The sequence below is a fragment of the Equus asinus genome, chromosome 1, assembly GCF_041296235.1.
Source record: "Equus asinus isolate D_3611 breed Donkey chromosome 1, EquAss-T2T_v2, whole genome shotgun sequence".
In the NCBI taxonomy this organism is placed as follows: domain Eukaryota; kingdom Metazoa; phylum Chordata; class Mammalia; order Perissodactyla; family Equidae; genus Equus; species Equus asinus.
In genome coordinates this window covers 101,098,075-101,114,702 of record NC_091790.1, presented here as the reverse complement: position 1 = coordinate 101,114,702, position 16,628 = coordinate 101,098,075, and the positions used below count along the sequence as shown (strand labels likewise).

Below are 16,628 nucleotides of genomic sequence, written 5' to 3'. Positions count from 1 at the left end.
GTCTGTTGTTTAAGCTGCCCAGTCCATGGTGTTTTATTATGGCAGCCTAAGCTGACTGAGGCATTCATTTTTTCAATACCCTCCAGGAAGGAAGAGCAGAAGCAGTTTGCAGTCACATGAGACGGACAACAGTATACATTCGTAGTCTTGCTCCAACGGGATGTGATTCTCTCCCTTTCTGTCCAATACAGATCCAAGGGACCTGGACCATCTGGACATTCCACAGAACATTATATTGGTTCCCTATGATGATGCCATCGTGCTAGTTGGACCTATTGAGCAAGAAGGGGCAAGTGCTCTGGGTGTCCTGGTGGGACACACACACTCTAGAAAAGATTCGAGGCCTAAATATCAGTGAAGTTGGTAGGGGCCTAGTGATCTGGGACATGCCAGGACAATCACTTTAAAGTAAGTAAGAAATGATTGTGCCTTGTTTCTCTTATTAGTAAGGAAGGTGCATGATGCTTGAAAGGCCTCTTCAGATTTTGGAGGGAGCATATTCCTCACTTGGTAACACTGCTCTAACCTATTTATTGGATGAAACAGAAGGCTGATGGTTTAAGTGGAGCTAGAGAAAGAAAGGGCCCTGCAGCTTGTCAGGATGGTGCCACGGGCAGCCCTGACCCTCAGGCCACGTGACCTGGCAGTGCTGACACTCACGGTTTTACACTATGTGGAATGTGGAAATCCTAAGAGGAGAGTCACAGACCCCTGGGCTCTGGACCAAGGTCTTGCCCTTTACAGCAGAGAACCAAATACCACTTGAAAAGCAACTTGTGGCATGCTACTGAGCCCTGGTAGAGACAAAGCATCTGACCATGGGACATCAAGCGACCATGTGGGCAGAACTGCCCATCATGAACTGGGTGCTATCAGATCCACTAAGTCATGAGATCAGGCAGGCCTGGCAGTGACCCTTGATGAGATGGAAGTGGTACATCTGGAATCAGGCTCAAGCAAGTCCAGAGGGCGCAGATCAGCTGCAGGAACAGGTGGCCCAGACCCGCCTGTCACCCACTTCTCTTGCACCCATGCCCCTGTGCCTCTCCCTCAGCTCACATACAAATAGCTCCATGGTGGGGGCTTCCCTGTGCCTACCTGCTGGAGGAGAGCAAAAACCCACCCATGCTTGGATCATGGACGGGTCAGTTTGGCATGTTGGTGCAAAGTGAAAATGGACTTCTGCTGCACTACAGCTCCATTCAGGGGCAGCTCTGAAAGACAATGGTGAGGAGAAATCCTCTCAATAGTCAGAGTTTTGGGCAGCATACCCAGTTATTCACTTTGAATGGAGAGAGAAGAGGCCCAAGGTAAAAATGCACGTAGACCCGTAGGCAGCAGGGAATAGCTTAGCTGATTGTTCAGCGGCCGGAAGGAGCAAGATTAGAGGACTGGGGACAAGGAGCAGTATGGGAAGAGGTGTGTAGATAAATCTATGTTCACGAGCACAAGTTTGAGGAGTTAATGACTGCCGGAACCCTCTGCTACAGAAGAGGCGGTCAATAACCAAGTGGATGAGATGACCCGGCAGCTGTGATGTCAGCTCAGCATTGACACAATGCCCTCATAAACAATAACCATGGTGGCAGAGATGGAAGCTGTGCACATGCTCAAAAGTGTAGGCTCCCTCTCACCAAGGCTGACCTAGTTTTGCTGCTGTCAAATGTATGACCTGCCAGCCTTAGAGACCAGTGTTGAACCCCTGGTATGACACCATTCCTCCAGGAGACCAACCAGTCACTACTCGGTGACAAGTTGATGACACTGGACCCTTTCCACCCTGGAAGGGAAATGATTCATCTTGTATTTCAGGTATGGATTTGACTTTCCTACCTTCAGTATCCCAGCCACTCCCACTACTGAGGAATCACAGAATGTCTGATCTGCTGATGTGAGATCCCACATGACTTTACCACAAAGGACCTGCTTCATGGCAAAGGAGGCTTGGCAGTCAGCACATGGTCATAGGATCCACTAGTCTTACCACTTGGAAGCTGCCAGCCTGATGGAGTGGTGGAATAGCCTCTTGAAGGCACAGCTGAGCTGTCAGCTTGGAGATGACCCTCTACAGAAGGGGCCAGTGTCCTCCAGGACGCAATATACTCTCGAATGGCCGTTGGATGAGGCTGTGTCCCTCGAAGGTAAAATACATGGGTCTGGGAACCAAAGGGCCCTTCATCACTCCCAATGACCCAATCGGGGAATTCGTTCTTCCTGTACCCACAACCTCAGGTTTTGTGCATCTAGAGGTCCTGGTTCTAAGAGGAGGGATGTTTCCATTAGGGGATACAGGGAGAATCCCACTAAACTTAAAGCTACAGTTGCCACCTGGTCACTCTGTGCTCCTTGTGCCAGTAGCCAAAGAAAGTTATGACCATCCTGGCACAAGGAGCACATGTGACCAGCTGACGTTTGACGCTTGTCATCCCAGGGAGGCAGGACTCCTTCTATGCAATAGAGCAGGATAGCATATGTTTTCCACTCAGATGATCCACTGGGGTGTGTCTAGTACTCCAGTGCCCAGTTGTGACTCTAAACAGACAACGTGCAACAACCACAGTCTGATAAGGGAAGGCAGGGTGAGGCTCTGGGCTCAGGGTCTGGGTCGCGCCGCCAGGTGAGCCACCTCCACCAGCAGTGTCAGCCAAGGAGGAGGAGCTCTAGGATGGTTGGGGAGGGAGGTGATGAGTATCATGCATAGTCTTAGGACCATCCACAGAAGTGGGAACTATAGTTCATCTCACTAAACATCCAATTGCAAGTCTCCCCAGAATCTTGAGGAAGCCGTGCCTGGCTGGAGCGAGCTTAACATGAGAGGCGAGCAGATCTGGGCCACACAAGGGGCAGACTGTAGTGCATGCCATCGGTGTCCCACCCTACTGGCCTGGCACCCCCAGCCTCGAGCCACCGTGAGTGGTGGCTGCTAGCTGCTCACAGCTACATCCTTCTCCTGAGAGTTTCCTAGAAGTGCTTAGAGGGTTATCCCTCCCCTGTGGCCCTCAGTCACGGACTCCGTGACAGGGGTACGAAAGGCTAGCCTCTTTCCTCATGAAGGACAACTCCACGATGTTCCTTATACTGCAGAGCTCCCTGTGGGGTCGGGCTGAGGCTTCACTTAAGCTGAACGCACACGTTTGCCTGGTTTCTTCCCTCTCCTATTCTGGTCCACTGACTTCCTTTCAGGTTCTGCTGAGAGCGCTCTCTCAATAAGCCACTTGCCCAGGAATCCAGTCTCAGGCTCTACATCTTGGGAACCTGACCTAAAACAGATACAAACTATTTCTGCCTTTCATACGGCACCAGGCCTGGTAGCAGTGACATGCTGCATGCAGACAACGAACGTGGGATGAGGCCCTCTTGGGAGAACAGCAGAGCTGTGAGACTCACACCTTCTCCTAGGACTCAGCTGCAACTTACACATTGATTCATTACTCATTTTCCATCTGGGTAGTGAATTTTGGGTAAACAATTCTGCAGGTCATTAGAGTGACTATTCAGACAGCGAGTGTTCAGATAGCAGAAGATACCTGTTCACCACAGAGAGTCTTCACGAGAGATCAGCCTCACAGCCCTGTTCTCTGGGTCAGAGCCTCAGAGGGCAGAGAATTCCATGTTGGCCTCTGTGCACCACCCTTTTCCTACTTGTTCGCCAGCAGGGCTGACAGTCCCTGGTTGTCTATAGCAAGCTCCCACCAGGAGGGGTCGATGCCCAGGTCTTAGCAGCTGGGAGACATTGTAAACAGCACTCAGCTTATGAGCGTACGTGCAAGGAGACTCCCAGAGCTCAGGGGCGCTCATCAGGAGAAATTTGTGTCAAATTTAGCCTCATTTTCTTTTTCTTTCTTTTCTTTTACGCTAAAAACTTTTTGTAAGAGAGAATTTCAAACATATACAGAAGTAGAGAGAATAGTATAATGAACCCCCATGTGCATCCAGCACCCGATATCAACAGTTACCACATTCAGTCATTCTTATCTATGTTTGTAAGTTTTTTTTTAACTAGAATTCTTGCATTGGTAGAACAGGGGATTCTGTAATTGCTTGTTTGTCTGGATCTCCTGCTAGGCTCAACCATCCTGTATGGACACAGCATACAGCTTTTATGTTTGCTATGGTGCTCCCAGGGCATATTGCATGACATTCATTCATTCAACCAAAAACACTTTTTGAGGATGTACAAGGACCCACAGTGACTAAGCCCTCTGCAGGCACTCACAATTTGTTAGGAACGAGAAAAAGGAAACACTCAAGCTGTAGCCAAGAGTTCTAGAGGCACAGAGCAAGAAGCAACCAGCTCTCCATAGGAGGGCTCTGACACTCCAGTCCCGCCACCGTGCTCTCCTCATCTGTATCCACTCCTTAGGCATTCTTACTAATTCCATGGCCCATCAGTTATGTTGGTGACGCCAGCCCTGACCTCTCCCCTGAGCGCCAAACCAGGACACCAACTACCTCCTTGGCAACCCCATTTGGGAGTCCAACCAATGTTTTCCTGCTTTCTTGTGTGCTGGGGTCATTTCTTTGCATTTGGCTTCCATTCCTGCCCCCTCTCTGTCCCCCAGAACACAGGGCTGGATGGCAGAAAACTACATTTCCCAGGTTCCCTTGCAGCCAGGTTTCTGAATGCACCTTGGGTGGACCATAGGCCACATTCCTGTGATATTTGGAAGGTCTGTGGTAGTTGGCCAGCAAGCTTTGACCAACACAAGTGTTGGTGGTGCGGGACCCATGACCCAGCCTCGTGAACGTGAACAGGGTGAGGCTGTGGCAGGTCCCTGGCTCCACGATTGTACTACAGGGAGTGACAGTGAAGCCCAGATCCAGCGTGGCCCCTGGTTCTGATCCTTCAGCCCTCCCGATGACTTTATAAGCACCCCATTCCCTGTATCAAATCCTTTCTGCTTGGAACTCCCAGAGTGCGTTCTGTTTCTCCCTAACCCTAAACCTAACCCCACTGATGTGAGCCACTACCTTCTCGCAACTCAATCATGGCAACAGCCTTCCGTTGTTCTATTTCTATCTTTGCCGCCTATAATCTGTTCGCCACTTAGCACCCAGAGTGACCTTTGAAAAGCATGAATTGAGTAATGTAACTCCCTGATCAAATACCTCCTAGGGTTAGGTTAGGAAACCAGGAACCCAGGGGACCAAGAAGTCAGGAGGCCAGGAGACCAGGAGCCCAGGAGGTCACGAGGTCAGGAGGCCAAGGATGCTGGCCTCTGAGGTGCGATGTCCTGCCTGTTCTCCTTCTGCTTCCTTTCCTCTCATCTGGCCTCCTCCAAGCTTGTTCTCACGCTGAGAGTCTGGTGATGAAGACATCGAAGGGACTTCAAGTCAGGGCACCAACCACAGCCAAGCCCAAGGAGCTGGACAGAGGGTGCAGTGAAGGGCCCTGAGTCTGAGGTGCCGGAGTATGGCAGCGATGTCAGCTGCGAGGCTAGGATGTGGGCTGACCTTGCGTCTCCCAGCCGCCCTCTGAGAGTTTGGCTCTGTGTGGAGGCTGTGGGAGGATCTGTGCAGAGGGGAGGCATGCCCGGCTCACTCTGGAAGCAGTGAGAAAGATGGGCTCCGAAGGGGAGGACCTGGAGTGGGGTGGCCAGCAGAGTCAGGTGTAGGGGTAAGGACAGGAGGGCAGAAGGGCTGCTCAGGGCCAGCTGGCCACAGGAGAACACAGTAAGGATGGCCTTAGCAGGACAGAAAGATGGCCTTGCTCCAGAGCAGAGAGCAGGCGTGGGAGTGGGAGTCGAAGCAGAGGTGACTGTGCTCAGTGGGTCGACCGGGGCTGCGCTGAGGCCATGCTGCTCTGGAGACAGGTGTACTGGAGGTTTGGGCCAGGCGTGCCCAGAACAGGACCCTTGGCCTGTCTCCCCACACCAGCGCTCTCACTCCTGAGGGCAGGTGATTCTAGTGCCACGGGCAGCCAGTGCCTCTGGCTGGGCTGGATGGAACATGCCCTGTGGATCTGGATGTGTGGTCCCAGCAGAACCCCAAGTCCTTTCAGGGGAAGTGTCAAGCTGGAGCTCTCCTTTCTCTCTGGTTGTAAGGGCCTGGAGCTCCCACGACCGTGCCCTGCTGTGTGGGGAAAGCCCATCGTCAGTCGGGGAGAGTGAGGCCAGCTCCAGAGAGAGGTGGACAGAGCGGCATCAACAGCCTTTTTTGTTTTTTTGCTGAGGAAGATTCGCCCTGAGCTAAAATCTGCTGCAGACAGGTGGTGTAGGTCCATGCCTCGGATCCAAACCTGCAAACCAGTGCCACCGAAGAAGGGCACGCTGAACTTAATCACTGCCCCACGGGGTTGGCCCCTCAGCTGCCTTTGAGTCTCAGATGCTGCTCCCCAAAGCTGCCCTCAGCTCAGCACACTGAGTGTGGTCCCACCAGCTGGTGCAGCCCCTGCTTTGCTCCCCCAGGTCCCACTGTGTTTGCTTTGCTTATGGCCAGAGATACCTGACGAACGCCTGGTGACCACCTGTCAGAGTGGCTGTGAACCTCACTGTCCAGCATAGTAGCCACTGGCTACATCTGACTCTTGGGCCCTCAAAATGTGGCAAGTCCTAGCTGGGATATGCTGTATGTGTGCAATACACCCTGCTTTGGAAGATAATATGAACAGTAGCATGTCAAATATCTCATCAACAATTTTTATGTGAATGACATGTTTAAATGATAATATTCTGGATGTAGTGAGTTAAATAAAGTATTGTGAAAATTAATCTCCCTATTTCTTTTTCCTTTTTTACGTGGCTACTAGAAAATGCTGCATTTCCCTAGGACAGTGCTGTGTAGAGCATGGGGCTAGATTAGAGGGAACGCTGATGCCTCGAGGGTCTCCTCTTGGACACGAGCAGAGCACTTAGCCATGGCTGCAGCCGTGGATGAGGGGAAAAGTGGGTGCCTTCTTGGCTGTTGCTGGCAGTGCTGTCCCTTCACCCTCACAGACCAGAAGCATCCGTCCTCGCTGACCCCTACCAGTAAGCGGTTCTCTCCTGTGCTGCAGGGCCTCACGACCCGACCTGTCCACTCCTGGGTGCTCTTCCTGCCTCGAAGCCCTCACGGGCAAACACTGTCCAGGCTGCTTCCTCCATAGGCCCCTGGACAGCATCCCTTCCTGGCTAACCCACCTGAAGAGGTAAGATTGGAAAGGAAGGCAGGGTCATGTGCGCATCCCAACTTGGCAAGATGCACTTGTGCCTGGGAACTACCTAGCCTGCTTCTCTGTCTCTTCCTTCTGCTGTTTGTGGACCCCCAGCCCCTCCTGCCCACAGCCTGCCTGTCCCTCCACTGGGCTCTGTGGGAGACTGACGCTAGTCCTGAATGCAGGAAGCACAGGCTTCCTACCCTCACTGCTGTCCAGAAGGGGGGCAGCTGTGTGTCGTCTGCTTTATAAGATTTCAATGTCAGAATTTGATTTAAGGTTTGTGTGTGTGTTGGGGGGAGGGGGCGGTAATCTACTGCTGAAAACAAAAAGTCCTAGAAGCCAGGAGCCCAAGTGTGAGGCCAGTGGGATGCACTCATCGCTGGGATAGGCCTCCAAGGAGGGGTGGGGTGGGGCGGGAGGCAGGGCAAAGGCCCCACAGACAACCTAGTCTTTGGAAACTGTGAACTGTAACAGGGAAACGGCAAAAGGGACTTGGCAGATGGATTGAGCGAAGGACACTGAATGAAGCGATTGTCCTGGGTTCTCCAGGTGGACCCAATGCCATCATAAGGGCCCTCATAAGAGGAGGCAGGAGAGGCAGAGTCAGAGAGGGAGAGGCGACCACGGAGCCAAAGGTTGGAGCCATGCACTTTGAAGACGGAGGAAGGGGCCATGAGCCAAGGAGGCAGGCAGCCTTCAGATGCTGGAGGGGCAAGGATGGGGCTTCTCCCCGAGAGCCTTCAGAGGCAGGGCCCTGCCGATGCGTCGCATTAGTTTCAGCCACGTGAGACCCATTTCAGACTTCTGACCTCCAGAAATGGAAGATAATAAATTTACGTTGTTTTAAGCTACCAAGTTTGTGGTAATTTCTTACACCAACTAAAAGAAACTCAGGCAGAGATGGACAGGCATTTACATTTTTATCTCAGCTACCAAATGCATAAAAGTGTCCATGTTGACGACATGGATCTGGATAGTTGTGCTGCCCAGACGAGCTATGAGTGATCATCAATCTTGTGGCACAGGGCAGGGATCACCCCACCCTAGACCTCCCCGGCTGGCCCCAGCACCTTACGGGGGCCTCCGAGCCTCAGACTCCCCCTGGGGGTCTCTGCAGAGCAGTGGGTGCTCTAGCCGGGAGTGGCGACAGGGAATCGCGAGTCCTAGCGGCCAGGCGGGAGAGCACCAGGATTCCTTCAAAGTGCAGAGGTCTGGCTACTCCCAGCTCTGCAGTTTCCCACCTCTGTGACCTCGGGCATGACCTCTGTCAGCTCCGATTCACCGTCAGTGAACATAGGCATGGACGTCCACCCCACCCCACAGACTAGCACTAGTGACCAGCACTTGGGCCCAAGGAGGCTGAGTGGTAGCAGCTGGACTCTGTCCACTCTGAGGCCGGGGGCTCACCTGTCTCAGTTGGGAGGAGGGCCTGCAATGACCAGGAGCACAGACCTGGCTGAGGGATGGAGAGGGTAGTGGGCTCTACCTGGTAGGGTCTGGGAGAGCCCAAGGCACTAGGAGGGGCCAAAGGTAACTAGGAGCTCGAACACCGGGCAACCTGCAGAGGTCAGGATAGGAACAGGGCAGTGGAGACAGAGGAGGCCAAACTGGGTAGGGGAGAAACTGGAAGGACATGTTCAGGTCGTCCAGCTCTGCACCTGCTGCAGACTCCTTGGTACATGGGCTGACAGCCACCTCTCTTGTACTGGATGCAGCCAGGCCATGGGTTCCTCTCCCAGCCCCCCAGCCTGTGGGCACACATCCCAGACCACACCAACCCCCTGGGCACCTCCCAGAATCCCAGGGCAGAGACAGAGGCTGGGTGGACCTCTGGACCCGCTGTGGAGGGTGGGGGCACTGCGGGTTCCAAGAAAGGCTGACAATGTTTGCATTTCTGTTGGAGAGGAAGGGTGGGACTTAAAAATATACAGAAAAGTATAAAGAACAATATGAGAAAACTCATCTTCCCTCCAGTGGGCAGGGCCCAGGCCCGGAGCAGGTGTCAAGATGGAGTGGGACAGCCCAGCGGCAGCTCTGGAAAGACTCTGGCACTGCTGCTGTCCCAGGCTTGTCTCCTGACCATTGCACTGTATTTTGACACCTATTAGACTTGGTTCTCAAAAAAGATCAAGTTCGTGAGCTTCTACCTGAGGCTGAAGCCCGGTCGTGTGGACCTAGAGGCCATTTGCAAAGCTCCCTGTTGGCACAGGGACCCACTGTGCCCGGGGGTCTCAGCGAGAGGGTGGACGTGGAAAGGCGGCAGCCATCCCTCCCTGGGGAAGCATTCACAACACAAGGCCTTGGGCTGTGGGGGCTGGGAGCGCATGATGCTCCTAGGGCGTAAGTCTCCCCCAGCCTTCCCTGCCTGAGGTCCTAGTGGTGCCTCAGGAGCTCCAGCTGCCCTGCTGGCCCCAGAGGTTGTGAGAGGTGGGTCTGTGAGGGAGCTGGCCTAGCAGCTTCCAGACTGGAACACAGGGAGGCAGAAGCAAGGAGTGTCCCACCCACTAGGAGGCTGGATCACAGGAGGGGAGGGGGCTGACAATTTCAGATGTGCTGGCAACTGCCCCCTGCAATGCCACTGAGTATTCAGTAGGCTCCCTGTGGGCAGAATCAAAGGCTTGGTCATTGGAAACCCACAGTCCTGCCCACTAATATTTGTTCACACTATTATTATAGTTTCTAAGTGATGCATCAATCAGTGGTTACGTGTGTGTGTGTGTGTGTGTGTGTGTGTGTGTGTGTGTGAGATTAGGGAAACACCCACCATTTGTAATCAATTGAAATCACCGCTCATTAGTGGGCCTCTCATGGGCTACACCCACCTAGCATTCATTTTCACTGACTTTTTCTGTACAACTTTTTGCATTCATGGACACAACACCTGCAGGCAAGCCTAGGAGCAGGGACAGGGGGAGAAGACTATTGCTCCCCCAGGCTCGCCCGCCTTGATGTATGTTGTGGGGCTGAGCTTCTCCCCCTGTGCTCTGTGAAGGGGGCCCTGCCACCCATCAGCCTGGGCAACTCTGCTCTGGACTCTTCTGGAGGGCGGGGGCCCTGGCCAGACCTGGGAGCCACGTGGCAGGAACCACGGGGTGTGTGAGTCATGTGCTGAGGGGGTAATCTGAGCCTGACTGTGGGTAAGTGAAGTCTCCGGATGCAGGGGGAGGGTTCTGTATCGTCTGGAAGGGGTGTCATGGAGGGGGCATCGCTTTCCTTCTCTCTCCGTCCACTTACAGGACTTTTCTGTGCTTCTGTTGATGTTGCATGTACAGCTGCTCTGGAGAGGCGCACGCTCGGGGGCTCACACCCCACACAGCAGCCCTGGGGGGCTTTACAGAAGGGGAAACTGAGGTCTGGAGGGACAGGGAAGAGCAAGTTTGAGACTGAAGCCCAGCTGCCCAAAGGCTGGGAGCTGCTGCAGGAGAGCGGTCAGCCAGGAGGAGGGGGTAGTTGCTTGATGTGGAGGTGGGATCCTCCTCTCCTGGGTGTCCGAACAGTTCTGCTCTTTGGGGGAGTCCTACTGAGGGAGTTTCTTTATCCTCTCCCACCCCCTCGACCCCTGGGGTGAAGGATGGAACTGCTGGGTCCTTACAGGGAGAATCCGTCCACCCTGGTCTGTCGCTGCTGTCCTGTGGGGTGGTCAGAAGGGCTCCTGCCTCCATTTGGTGACCTTCACAGGCAGGGCGGCCAGCATAGCGGGCCTAGTGGGTCCAGCTCATCAGGGAGAGATGGGCAAGCCCAGTGGGCCCAGGGTGGAGGACCAGAACCCATGTCGGGTAGGGAGCTGCCCGGCCTGTGTCGATCTGGCTTACCATTCCTTATCCCTCCCACCGACCCCTAGGGTCCAGCCCAGGACTCAGGAGTCTGCTGAGATGGGTGGGGCTGGGGTGGGTCCGTGGATCAGCAGCCGTCTACACACATTGATTGGGCATAAGGCCGTGCCGGAGTGCGGCTTCCCCAAGCATACTCTGGCAGGATGCTTTGGAGGGCCAGGGGCAAAAGGAGGCAGAGAGTGGACTCTGCTAGCCAGACAGCAGTGGCCCCCCCCAACCCCGACTGGTCCCTCCCTGGGCTGGGGGGGAGGTCCTCTACCCAGAGGCCTGATCCTCTCAGATTGCATCCACTTCAAGAGCTCCTGGCTCCCTGAGAGTCCCCATCCGATCTACCTCTGGCCACAACTCAGAGAAGTCTCCACGCTCATTTATGTGACATGTACTGCTATTATCCCATTTTGCAGACTAGGTGCGTGAGGCCCAGAGCTTCCCAGATCTCACTGGGCCTTAAGGAAGCTGCACAGGCTCTGCCCTTGCCGGGGCCACCTCTGGGTTCACAAAGCCACTACCTAAGAAGGAACGTTCTCGCTGAGCCCAGGCCTCCACCATTCACCCCATATGACCTAGCAACTCACCTGGCCTCTCAGTCTGCAGAGCCCTCGTCTGTGAAATTAGGGCCAGAACAGTCCCCAAGAACCATCCCTGAGAAGAGCCTGTGGCTGAGCAGCAGACCTGGCCTGGCGGAGATCTGGGAGGAAGGACCCATTGCTGGGGCCCTTGCCCTCAGTTAGACTCCTCCTGCTTGGGCCCAAGCCCTGGTGGACAGACTTGCAGCCACCCTGTTGGGCAGGTGTGGCCTGGCGTGGGGGCGGCAGAGGGAGAACAGCAGAGATGGACGGAGCAGATGCATGAAGAGAGTGTGTGGGTGAGAAGGCGTGATGCTCAAGAGAAGGTCCAGGATGACTCTGGGGGCCTGAGGAATCTAGGGGCCCAGGGGAAGCTGGCTGCCCTCCTGGAGGAGTGCTTTGCATGGCAGCCACACACCTTGACCTTCCTCCCCCTTCCCATACACCAACTGCTTTCTGGCCTCTGGTCTCTCCCTCCAGGGGCCCTCCTCAAGTCACCTCCCCTTGGTGTGGGCTTATGGCTGTTGGCACCACCCAATTCCCACCAGGCCCGAGCTGCCCATGGGAACGCCAGCACCCAGCTCAGTGCCTGAACACCGAGGTGCCCAAGAAACATCTGGTAAACTGCCCCTGTGGGGAACTCACACGAGGGCCAGAGACTGCGAGTGCCAGCTGCCTGTTCCCCGCAGGCCCCCTCACCCTCGGACGACAGTCAGGACCTTCTGGCATCGATGGCAGGAGGAAGACCAGACAGAGTGGCCTTCTCATGGGTCAGAGAGAAACCCAGGCCAGGAGCTCAACTCTCACAGAAAGGAGAGCCCAAGCCCCAAAGAGATAAAATGTGAACACTTCACTGAAAGGCACAAAGGGAGATCTGAGTCGGGGGAAGTACGTATTCTGGCATTGAAGGTTTATCTCTCCCCAAGTCAAAACTCTGACAGCGATTTTATGAAACTTGACTACGGGGTCTGAACTTCATCAAGAAAGGTGAGGCAGGCAGGAGATGGCACAAGGCGTATTTAAAGAGAAGGGCCCAGACAGAGGGATTCTCTGGAGCAGAAACAAACAAATGGAAAGATGGACCGTCATCACGCTTGTGTGCCTGGAACCTAGTCCCAAACGCAGCTTTTCAAGCAGCTGGATGGATGGCCTATCCAAGAACTGGTCACGGGAAACAGGCAATCCTTCCAGGAAAATGAAGGAATAGAACACATGGAGTGTGAGGCGGCCAGTAGTCAGATGACCAGGGGCCTTAGTGGATGCCAGGAAGCTTAGCCTGAGGAGGGCTGGGCCGGGAGAGCAGGACGTGGGCCCAGTGGGAGCCCTGGCACTGAGGAGAGCAGGGGTGCGGGAGTGAGAGGCCACCAGGGGCTCCCAGTCTGGGAGGGACCTGGGTGCCCGGTCTCTGAGGGGGTGATGTGGGAGGGAGCAGGCTTGGGGGATGATGAAGGGGCCCCTCCTCAGTGTGCACCCAGCCCCAAGAGAGGGAGACAGCAAGAGACATAGAGAGAGACAGAGACAGAGAGACAAATAGGCAGAGAGAGAGACAGAGTCAGAGAGAGACAGAAAGACAGAGACAGAGGGACAGAGACAGAGAGAAACAGAGAGAGACAGAGAGACAGACAGAGAGATACAGAAAGAGACAGAGACAGACAGACGAGAGAACTGCATCCTCCTGAGGGGCAGCAAGAAGCAGCAGCCACCCCATGAGAAGTGGAGGGAAGATGAGAGTGGAGAGGAGGGGCCAGGCAAGGACTGTCCCTCTGTCACAGGGTCAGGACATGGGGAAGATGCCTGGGTTAAGCCCCAAGGCTGCCGCCCGGCCCTGCTTGAGAGCACCAGAACCTTCTCTGGAGGACCTTTGGTCAACACTGCTCTAACCACTCGTGCCTTGGGGAGGCTTCAGGGCAGTTCTGCAGAAACACAGGGAAGGAGGCCTGGAGCACTCTGTGCCTGTCTCTCCATTGCCGCCTGCCCTCTGTGGCCACTGCCACAGGAGCAGGTGTGGGCCTGGCCGGGGCCATGCTGCATCCCACTGCTGGGTCCCCTTGGTCTGCTCCCGCCCCCGGGGATGGGCGGCAATTTTAATGCTCTTTCTGAGGGACCTTGACCAGAGGCCTGGGACACAGGTGGCCTATGTGGCTCTCCTTTGCTCTCATGGCCTCCCAGCCCAGGCCCTTCATGGATTCCTGTCGGCAACAGTGGGGACAGGAGCTGGGCATGACCTCTGACACTGTTCAGAGCCAGCAGCTCCTGGCTGAGAGGGGCCTAGCCTCTACACAGGCTGAGTTCCCACTTGACCAGGCCACAGCCGCCTGCCTATAGGGAGCCTCGTCCCTCCATGCTCAGGGTCTTGTCACCACTCCACTTGTTGGGGCCAACTGCTCCCCCCTGTACCGGCCCCTCTCCCAGCACACCTGCTTGGGGCCCACCTGGAGCTTCGCGTCGTGAGCAACTGTCAAGAGTGGGCAGTAGTGCAGCCTCCAGTGGCCCAGGGGTGGGGATGGGGGTGGTCTCTCTCCTGCTGGGGCCCAGACACTGGCTGGGACAAGTCTTGCCAGCGAGACTGGGCCAGCGTGGCACAACCTCATCCCATTCCTGAGCCTTCTCCTTCAGCGAGGCTGAGTACCCCGGCAGCTGGAGGGCCTGGATGCAGAGAGGTCAGCTCCTCCCTGCTGCCCCCCGACCTCCGTGCTGGAGACTGAATTGTGCCCCTCCAAATTCGTGTGTCGAAGCCCTACCCCCAGTGTGGTGTTAGGAGGTGGGACCTTGGGGAGGTGATTAGGGTTAGATGAGGTCGTGAGCGTGGAGCCCCCATGAGTGCAAGAGACCAGAGCTCTCTCTCCCCGATGTGAGGACACAGAGGGAAGGTGCCACCTGCAAGCCAGGAAAAGGGTCCTCACCACCTCACCCAACCATGCCAGCACCCTGATCTCTGACTTCTAGTCTCCAGAACCGTGAGGAATAAATGTCTGTTGTTAAAGCCACCCAGCCCACAGTATTTTGTTTTGGCAGCTTGAGCAGACTAAGACGCCCGGAGGGTCACATCCCAGCTTTCTTCCTCAAAAGCACCCCCCTGATCCACCACACACAGCTGCCTGCTGGTGCTGCGGAGCCCTCATTCCTCTCGCCACCAGGTGCTCTCGAGGAGTGTCGGGCCAACAGAAGGGCCCAGGAGGGGGAGGGGAAGTGCAGACCAGGAACTTCCAAGGGGGTGCTCAGGGCCCAATTTCAGGCCACCCAGAGTGGTTGCCACCAAGGGATGGGGTTTCGTGTCAAAGGAATGAACAAGCCATGGTGGGGTTCCAGCAGCCAAAGGCTGGAGGGGAAGGTCAGGGTAGTGGGAGCTGGAGATCTAGGAAAGATGTGTAGGGAGCTGACACTGCCTTGGGGAGCCACTGAAAACAGTACCGAGGCCACGCTCCTCAGATGATAGGGGGATGACCACAGGTGAGGTCCGAAGGGTCAGCACAGACAAGAGAAATGGAAAGAGAGAAGCCAGCAACCCTTCAGTTCCCTCCAAAGCACCCAGGACGCTCCTCTCCCAGGAGCCCGGGTAGGTACAGCCACGGCTGACCTGTTGGGACAATTTTGAAAGTGTGAACAGGGCGTCGCTCACTACTGCAGGCCAAACGCTGCTTTGGGGTGGAGGTAGCCCTTCCCAGGGGACACAGAGCTGGACCTGGGTGGGCCTGGCAGCAAAACCTCAGATCCTTAAGATGACTCTGAAGCCAAGCCAGGCCCGCCAGACAACAGGTGGGTCCTCTGCCAGCCAGGACATGCGGGAGGTGTGTGCACGTGGCAGCCCCACACCTCCCTGGTCTGGCCTGGCACCTGGCTGACCGGCACTGCAAGAGCAGCCAGCACAGGGCTGAGGCAAGTGGAAAAATCACTTAATACTCTTTAGAACTTTGGTATTTTGTTCATCTGAATTTTTTGCATTAATTTCGATTCCTTAAAATTTGTATTAAAATACTATTTATCTTGATGACGGGTGTTTTTGGTGCCCCCTTAAAGTGTGCCAGAAGCAGTATCTCGCTCTGCTTTTGGCCCTGACAGGGATGTCGGTGACCCCCTGGCGCTCTGCAGCCAGCCTAGCTCCTGAATGTGACCAGCACCCCTCACCTATGGAACAGAAACGGTTTACCACGTGGGGCACTGCATCTCCGGGGACAAATGGGAAGGGGCGTGGGCAGCCCTGAGTCCGAGAACGGATGCTCAGCACACAGCAGGGGCTCCCTGCACAGTTCTCCACAGCACGCACTGGCCCACCTCCCCCTGTCACCAAAGCCATCTCTCTGCCTCTGCCAGACACCACCTCCTTTCTCCCCAGGGCGCCTCCTGCAGCCCTTTTGGGCAGAATTTCTCATCCAAACTCTTGCCATAGCACCAATGACAGCAGGTACGGGACTCGGTTAGGGCCTTGGCCTGTCGGCTGCCAGTGGCTGTGGCACCGTGGTTGTTTTTCTCCTAACTTCATTAGCTCTGCCAGGAGCAAACCAGCCCAGTGTTTATGCTGACCCGTCATTTCACAGAAGAAGACGTGAGAGGATGAACCGTGCCCAAGGAACTGGACCCCGGCCCTCTCCCTGTCTTCCCCACTCCGCTGCGGCCCCTGGCCTAGGGGTGCAGGCAGTTTCTCCCTCTGCCCTGTCACCAGCTCTGTCTCCTTGCTCACTGCTTGGGCACATGGCTGGCTCAGAGATCGTCTGGATTTCTCTTTGTTTTGGAAAAAGCAACTGCTCTCTGCTCCTCACCAGGAGCAATGGCCCTCGGGCTCCTTATGAAGAGATTCCTGCGAGGCAGTGCGGGCATCTGAGACCTGTCAGGATGTCTGTTGAGCAGTCCCACGGCCAGTCAGTTGGTTCTGCCACTAAGACCCCAGCCCCAGACCTCCCAGCGGGGGCTCTAAACTGCCCAGACTCTCTACCCAACGAGGTCACTTCCCAGACCTCCTGGCAGCCTCACTTCCAGGTCTCAGGGCTGGAGCCCAAAGCAGTGGGGAAACGACGTGGGCTGCCAGGAGGAAGGGATCTTTCTGCCCATCAGAGTCAGTGCCCCACAGTTCACTCCCCAGCAGAACTGCCTTCAAGG

The 16,628-nt window shown here is 55.4% G+C and overlaps 1 protein-coding gene across 1 annotated transcript in view; it reads right to left on the bottom strand.

The window, feature by feature from the left end:
* The window catches only part of GCK (glucokinase), a 50,582-nt gene that overhangs the window by 33,368 nt on the left and 586 nt on the right, over nucleotides 1-16,628 (bottom strand). The window lies entirely within an intron of this gene.